The 8,927-nt window shown below is 40.0% G+C and overlaps 1 long non-coding RNA gene across 1 annotated transcript; it reads left to right on the top strand.

Moving 5' to 3' along the window:
• The first annotated feature begins 587 nt into the window (after nucleotides 1–587).
• Nucleotides 588–8,663, top strand: LOC138641618 (uncharacterized). Its single transcript, XR_011313921.1, has 2 exons — nucleotides 588–805; nucleotides 6,522–8,663. It is a non-coding gene; the product is annotated as an uncharacterized lncRNA (long non-coding RNA).
• The last annotated feature ends 264 nt before the right edge of the window (nucleotides 8,664–8,927 follow it).

The following is an 8,927-nucleotide window of genomic DNA, read 5'->3' on the forward strand; positions in this document are numbered from 1 at the left end:
ACCTGTTCCTTAATAGGAATCCGCCGCAGGTGTTAAAACGCAGGTGAAATCCACAAAAAAAACTGCACTAAATCCGCAGTAAATCCGTGGTGAATCCGCAGGTAAAAGGTAAGGCGTTTTACCTGCAGATTTTGCAGAATCCGCACGGAAAAATCTGCCATGGAATCCGCAACGTGTGCACATACCCTAAATATTCATATTGGAACCAATCTAGGTGGAAGCTGCGCCTCTTCTTCAGAATATCAAGTAACAGGATCAGACTACAACCTCGGAGACGCATAGGTTTGCATAGGAGCTGTGTACAAAAAACAGGAAGATATTTACATTTAAGAATATTTCTAAAGTTCATTTGTTTTATTTTATTCTGTGTCAAGAAAAAACAATTTAGCAAAAAGCATTTTAACCCGTTTACTCTCCACGGCAGGTTACAACACTTTACATGTCCCAATGCGCAATATCTCGGCATCGTCCAATCACCGCGGACGACTCCTCAGGTGTGAAGTTGATGAGACCTGAGCCGATATTGAGCAATTTCCAGCTACGCCCCTCACTGTTTACAAGACATTAATCTGGAGGAAGTGAAAGTCCCTAAAGCCGAGGGATCAGGTGTGAGAAGCCGCAGTATATATATACGGTATATATATATATATATATATATATAGGGGGCTGGATGCTGCCTGGACTCCAGCCGACCATGGGAACGTGGCTGCTGTATTCTGTGGTCTTCAGTCTCCTGACTGCTGTGCATGCGGCCCCCCTCCTGCCAGACCCCAAAAGCACAATGTGGCCCCCAGGAATGACCACGGTGAGTTATTTACTGCATCACACAATGTAACAATAATGTAACAATAATGTAACAATAATGTAACAATGTAGCAGTAAGAAGATAAAGGTATATAGAGCAGAGAGACGTCACTGAGGGTCCGATGTGCAGCGAGGAAGCAGGATAGGAAAGTCTGACAACAGCAGAGAGGTAACATGTAGTCAGCCATAGTGCAAGAACAACTGGAAGAAGAGGTGGATAATAGAGAGATAGATAGATAGATAGATAGATAGATAGATAGATAGATAGATAGATAGATAGATAGATAGATAGATAGATAATAGATAGATAGATAATAGATAGATAGATAGATAATAGATATATAGATAATAGAGAGATAGATAATAGATAGGTAGATAGATAGATAGATAGATATATAGATAATAGATAGATAGATAATAGATAGATAGATAGATGATAGATAGATAATAGATAGATAGATAGATAGAGAGATAGATAATAGATAGGTAGATAGATAGATGATAGATAGATGATAGATAGATAGAGATAGATAGATAGATAGATAGATAGATAGATAGATAGAGATAGGTAGATATTAGATTGATACATAATAGAGAGATAGATGATAGATAGATAGATAGATATATTATAGATAGATAATAGATAGATAGATAGATAGATAGATAGATAGATAGATAGATAGATAGATAGATAGATAGAGATAGGTAGATATTAGATTGATACATAATAGAGAGATAGATGATAGATAGATAGATAGATATATTATAGATAGATAATAGATAGATAGATGATAGATAGATAATAGATGGATAGATATATAATAGATAGATAATAAAGAAATAGATAATAGATAGATAGATAATTATAGATAGATTGATAGATAATAGATAGATAGGTAATAGATAGATAATAGATAGCTAGAGAGATAATAGATAGATGATAGATCATAGATAATAGATAGATAATAGATAGAAAATAGATCATAGATAGATAATAGATCATAGAAAGATTATAGATAGATAATAGATAGATGATAGATCATAGATAGATGATAGATCATAGATAGATATAATATAAGACTATGTTTTTGGTGAGTCTTACGCTGTTTATTTATTTTTTTTTAAATACAGGTAACCGATTTTGCTTAATGGGTGCAGAAAATCTGCAAAATCAAAAACTCAGTAAAAGTTCATGGTGGGAACGGAGCCTTACTTGATGCACAATACTGTAACTTGTCACATACATATATACAGTGGCATGTAAAAGTTTGGGCACCCCTGTTCAAAATTACTATTATTGTGAATAGTTAAGCAAGTTGAAGATGAAATTATCTCTAAAAAGCCTAACGTTACAAATGACACATTTCCTTTGTATTTTAGGCAAAATTTATATTTATATACATTGTCATCTTTTACGTTTTAAAAATTACAAAAAGAAAAATTGGTCAATGCACAAGTTTGGGCACCCTGCATGGTTAGTACTGTGAGGGCCACTGTAAATCCTTCAGCTTGCGGCTTTTGAGGTCGTCTATTGTGGATTGTGACGTGTATTTAGGAACATTATCCATTTGTAGAAGCCATCCTCTTCCTCTCTTCATCTTCAGCTTTTTTACAGATGATGTTTGCATCAAGAATTTGTTGAAATTTCATTGAATCCATTCTTCCCTCTACCTGTGAAATGTTCCGAGTGCTATTGGCTGCAGCACAACCCCAAAACACAATTGATCTACCACCATGCTTAATGGTTGGTGAGATGTTCTTTTCCTGAAATTCAGTGCCCATTATTTTTCACAAATATCTTTGATCATTTTGGTCAAAAAGTTCTATTTTACCTCATTGGTCCACAAGACTTGTTTCTAAAATACATCAGGCTTGTTTTGAATTTCTTTTGCATTTTTTCTGACTGAATTTTATGGTGAGTAAGCAGGAGAGGTTTTCTTCTGATGACTCTTCTATGAAGTCCATATTTGTTCAGGTGTCTCTGTACAATGTAGAATCATAAAATCCTAGAATGTTAGAGTTGGAAGGACCTCCAGGATCATCGTGTCCAACCCCCTGTTCAAAGCAGGAGTCATTAAACCATCTCAGACAGATGTATGTCCAGACACTGTTTGATGACTTCCGTCTGTTCCACTCACTGATCGCCCTTACAGTCAAAAAGTTTGTTCTTAAATCTAATCTTTATCTTCTCCCTTTCAGTTTAATTCCATTGCTTCTCATGTTTCCATGTGCAAATGAGAATAATAACGATCCCTCTACACTGTGACAGCCCTTAAGATATTTGTAGACAGCAATTAAGTCCCAGATCCTATAACCGTTACTGGTAGGACATACTTTGCAGTTCTCTCACCATCCTGGTCGCTCTTCTCTGAACTTGCTCCAGTTTTTCAGTGTCTTTTTTTAAAATGTGGTGCCCAGAAATGGACACAGTATTCCAAATGAGGCCTGACCAAGGAGGGGTAGAAGGGGATAATGACTTCACATGATCTAGACTCTATGCTTCTCTTAATACATTCTAGAACTGTGTTTGCCTTTTTGCTGCTGCATCACACTGTTGACTCATGTACAGTCTGTGATGTATTAGTATACCCAAGTCTTTTTCACACATGCTGTTGCTTAGTTCTATTCCTCCTATTCTGTAGAGGTAATTTCCATTTTTCTTGCCCAGATGTAGAATCTTGCATTTCTCCCTGTTAAATACTATTCTATTAGTCACTGCCCATTGCTCAAGCTTATCTAGATTGTTCTGAATCCTTTCTCTGTATACTCTAGTGTAAGCTATCTCTCCCAGCTTTGCAACATCTGCAAACTTGATCAGCTTACCTTCACTTCCCTTATCTAGATCATTTATATAGCTGTTGAACAACACTGGGGCCAAGACAGAACATTGTGGTCCCCACTTGAAATACTCTTCCAATTGGATGTGCAACCATTTATCACCACTCTGAGTACGATCACTGAGCCAGTTATGAATCCACCTAACCGTAGCCTTGTCAATGCCATACTTGGTTATTTTTTCAATAAGGATAGTATGTGATACTTTAACAAATGCTTTTCTGAAGTTGAGATATACTATATCTACCACATTTCCCTGATCCACCCAGTCAGTGATTCCATTGTAGAAGGAAATTAGATTAGTCTGGCATGACTTGTTTGCTACAAACCCATGCTGGCTCTGGTTACTTACTGTATTCGTATCCAAGTACTTACATACATTCTGTTTAATAATTTGTTCAAATATCTTTCCTGGTATAGAAGTAAGGGTATGTGCACACGTCAGGATTTTCTAGCAGAAATTTCCTGACAAAAACCGGACATTTCTGCCAGAAATCCGCATGTGTTTTTTTTGCGTTTTTGACGCGTTTTTCCCAATACATAGAATAGTGGAAAAAACGCAAAAAAAACCACAAAATTAATGAACATGCTGCTTTTTTTACCGCAATGCGTTTTTTTAGCGTAAAAAAAACCGCATCATGTGCACAAAAATTGCAGAATGCATTCTGAATGATAGGATGCATATGTCTGCAGTTACTAATGCATTTTTATCGCGTTTTTATCGTGAAAAAATGCGGAAAAAACCTAAACGTGTGCACATACCCTAAGGCTCACTGGCCTGTAATTTCCTGGCTTTCATTTTTTGAAGATAGGGACAACATTTGCCCTTGTCTAATCTTCTGGGACTTCTCCTGTTTTCCAGGATTGAACCACAACTCCAGGGTCTGCTAAATCTTTCTGAAGGTATTTTGCACTTAAGCAGGGGTTCTGATTTGCCTCTCTAGAAATCCTGCGAGTAGCTCTCACTGAAATGTTGCTTGTTCTTCCAGACCTTATCTTGACCTTCATTGTTCCTGGTAACGGCTATTTCTTAATTACATTTCAAACTAAGGGTACCGTCACACAGTCCCATTTCGATCGCTACGACGGTACGATTCGTGACGTTCCAGCGATATCCATACGATATCGCTGTGTCTGACACGCAGCAGCAATCAGGGATCCTGCTGAGAATCGTACGTCGTAGCAGATCGTATGGAACATTCTTTCGTCGCTGGATCTCCCGCTGTCATCGCTAGATCTTTGTGTGTGTGACACCGATCTAGCGATGCTTGTAACCAGGGTAAACATCGGGTTACTAAGCGCAGGACCGCGCTTAGTAACCCGATGTTTACCCTGGTTACAAGCGTAAATGTAAAAAAAAACAAACAGCACATACTTACATTCTGGTGTCCGTCAGGTCCCTTGCCGTCTGCTTCCCTCTGCTTCCCGCACTCACTGACTGCCGGCCGTAAAGTGAAAGCAGAGCACAGCGGTGACGTGTGCTGTGCTTTCACTTTACGGCCGGCAGTGAGTGAGTGCCGGAAGCAGAGGGAAGCAGACGGCAAGGGACCTGACGGACACCAGAATGTAAGTATGTGCTGTTTGTTTGTTTTTTACGCTGGTAACCAGGGTAAACATCGGGTTACTAAGCGCGGTCCTGCGCTTAGTAACCCGATGTTTACCCTGGTTACCCGGGTACCTTGGCATCATTGGTCGCTGGAGAGCGGTCTGTGTGACAGCTCTCCAGCGACCACACTACGATTTACCTACGATCACGGCCAGGTCATATCGCTGGTCGTGATCGTAGGTAAATTGTATAGTGTGACGGTACCCTAAGGAAAGAGCAACTTGAAACACTTTGCTATCTTCTTATAGCCTCCTCCTGCTTTGTGGGTCTCCACTATTTTTATTTTCAGAGTGCTCGGCAGCTGCTTAGTAGATCCCATGGCTGCTGATTTTGGCACAAGGTTAGAGGAGGCTGGATTTTTATAAAGCATCACCTGGTCTTTCCTAATGATGATAGTGAATGAGCCATAACCCTAACAGGCTAAGAAAGAAAGTTCCGAAACCTTGGTCACAGTTATCTGAGCACACAAATCTCCAAGGGTACACAAACTGTTGCATCAAACCATTTTCCATTTTGTAATTTTTTAAAATTACAATGTAAATTTAAATGTAAAAAAATACTATATATATATATATATATATATATATACATATATATATATATATATATATATATATATATATATATATATATATATATATATATATATATATATTATTTTTTGCCTAAAATACAAAGTAGATGTGTCATCTGTAACTTTAGGCCTTTTAGAGATCATTTCATCTTCAACTTGTTCACAATAACAGTAAATTCGTCCAGGGGTGCACAAACCTTTACATGCCACTGTAACACAGCACAAATTATTGACAGTCATTTTAGAGGAGTGGAGTCATAAGTTTCTGCATCACGATATCTTACTGAACGCTGCATTGTGCGTCCAATTAGGAAATACGACATCTGTTTCTGCTACTTTGTTGGTAATTCTCGATATTAAACACATTCAGCTAGGTCAAAATTGTATAAATTCTACCAGAAAAAGTTTCCCACGTGGTGGAGACACAGACTGTGACCCTAGATTTTTACTTTTTTGCAACTCTGCAGTAATTTGCTCTTGAGCTTCCTGTAGACAAAATATTGCATGGGTGAAATAATTAATAATGGGCCAATGTTCTGTATCCAGTGTAACTGGGGACTATAGACTTTTTTACAGGTGGTCTCAGTGATGGTCCACATCTGTCTCCACCCAATTCTCGCCACATTGTCATACAGTATATATAAGGACACGTGATGATGTAGCTTTACAGAAGGTTTCCTCATGACTTTTTGTTTTTTTCAGGCAGCAAAAATGTTACTTCCAGGCAAAATAGTTGGAGAATCGGAGGGAAGTTTATTACAGAAAAACAAGATTAAAAACCAAGAAACTATCATGTGTCTGCCCTGTATAATCAGCCTGCTCCCCAAACACTGAGCTCAACAGAACGTCTCATGACAATGGTAAAGCTCCAACACATCATCCAACATCCAAAATCTTAGCAGCTCCACTAAACTATTTAATATGTAAGAGGGCTCCACCAAACCATCCAACATCCTAGAAGACCGCAGCTCCATCAAGCCATCCAATATCCAAGAAAGCTGCAGCTCCGCCAAATCATCCAATATCATAGAAGGCTGGTGCTCCACCAAACCAATCAGCATCCATGAAGGCTGCAGCTCCACCAACCCATCCAGTATCCATGAAGGCTGCATCTCCACCAACCCATCCAATATCGTAGAAGGTTGGTGCTCCACCAAACCAGCCAGTGTCCATGAAGGCTTTAACTCCACAAAACCGTCCAATATTCAAGAAGCTGCAGCTCCATCAAACAATCCAATATTCAAGAAGCTGCAGCTCCACCAAACCATCCAATATCCTAGAAGGTTGCAGCTCCACCAAACCATCCAATATCCTAGAAGGTTGCAGCTCCACCAAATCATCCAATATCCTAGAAGGTTGCAGCTCCACCAAATCATCCAATATCCTAGAAGGTTGCATCTCCACCAAATCATCCAATATCGTAGAAGGTTGGTGCTCCACCAAACCAGCCAGTGTCCATGAAGGCTTTAACTCCACAAAACCGTCCAATATTCAAGAAAGCTGCAACTCCACCAAACCATCCAATATCCTAGAAGGTTGTAGCTCCACCAAACCATCTAGTATCCTAGAGTGTTGCCGCTGCAACACACCATGTAATATCCAAGAAAGCTGCAGCTCCACCAAATCATCTAATATCATAGAATGTTGACGTTCCAACTAACCATGAAGTGTTCAAGAAGCTTGCATCTTTTCATGCCAGGTCTACTTGGACAATACTTCTGAACTAGCTAGTACTTATGATGTCTATGTGTTCTCAAACTGAACTGCAGCACAAAATAACAACTAAAGGTCCCACCTGAAGGGGACCACTAAATCATAATAGACCTAACACTCGTTGAGCATGTGAACCCAGACATATTAAAGGGAACCTGTCACCTGAATTTGGCGGGACTGGTTTTGGGTCATAGGGGCGGGGTTTTCGGGTGTTTGAATCACCCTTTCCTTACCCGCTGGCTGCATGCTGGCCGCAATATTGGATTGAAGTTCATTCTCTGTCCTCCCTAGTACACGCCTGCGCAAGGCAATCTTGCCTTGCGCATGCGCAGTATGCTTTGCCCAACTGCGGGCAAAGCCGAAAAGCATTAGTGCGCATGCGCTGGCGCACTATGTTCCGGAACTATTTCGCTGTGTGCATGCGCACTAATGCTTTTCGGCTTTGCCCACAGTTGGGCAAAGCATACTGCGCGTGAGCAAGACAAGATTGCCTTGCGCAGGCGTGTACTGCAGAGGACAGAGAATGAACTTCAATCCAATATTGCGGCTAGCATGCAGCCAGCGGGCAAGGAAAGGGTGAATCAAACACCCGAAAACTCCGCCCATATGACCGAAAACCGGTCCCGCCAAATTCAGGTGACAGGTTCCCTTTAAGCATCAACTTAGCCCCCATCAGTATGGGATTAGGTCTATTGGGTATGCAGTAGTCATGGCTATTATATCAGGCTGGTCTACTGGCTCCTATTCAGGTTCAGCATTTGCATTGAAGTTTGTTTATTCGCTATTTCTTTGTCTTATATATGCTCTATGTTGGAGCCATTATCAGGTGCACATATTTAGCAGGCAACATTAGGGGTTTTCATTCTATTGTAATAGTTATATTTGTTACCATGCATATAGAGTAGTCATGATAGCCTATCAATAGAGCAGCTGTATATTCAGGTGCATATACACGTGTATTCTGTGATATTTTGAATGGTATCCGACGAATAATACTATATGCATTTTTTGCGACAGTGTTTCGTGCTTGGGGGGGGGGGGCATACCCCATTTGGGGGTATGTATTACTTTGTTTTTAAATTGTCTGGTGTGTCCTTTGACTTTAATAAAATTGCTAATTGTGTCCGTTTATTCTGGTGATCCCTGGTCTTGGTATGTTTCTTTTTTCTTTTTTCAATACAGCCCTTACTTGACACAGTCAAGGTTGATCCCAGTTGTGTATTGCGGTGATGGTGCCCTCCACCCCTCTTGTCTATCGTACTGGCTATTGGGCTCACACTGCAGTGAGGGTGATATAATTATTCCCAGCTACAGCCAAGCAATACACTATAAAAACCCCGTTCCGTCACTGCCAGCGTTACCCACCAGCGCAGGACACTTCCGCTTCCGCCAGCT

This window comes from Ranitomeya imitator, chromosome 6 (genome assembly GCF_032444005.1).
Source record: "Ranitomeya imitator isolate aRanImi1 chromosome 6, aRanImi1.pri, whole genome shotgun sequence".
NCBI lineage: Eukaryota > Metazoa > Chordata > Amphibia > Anura > Dendrobatidae > Ranitomeya > Ranitomeya imitator.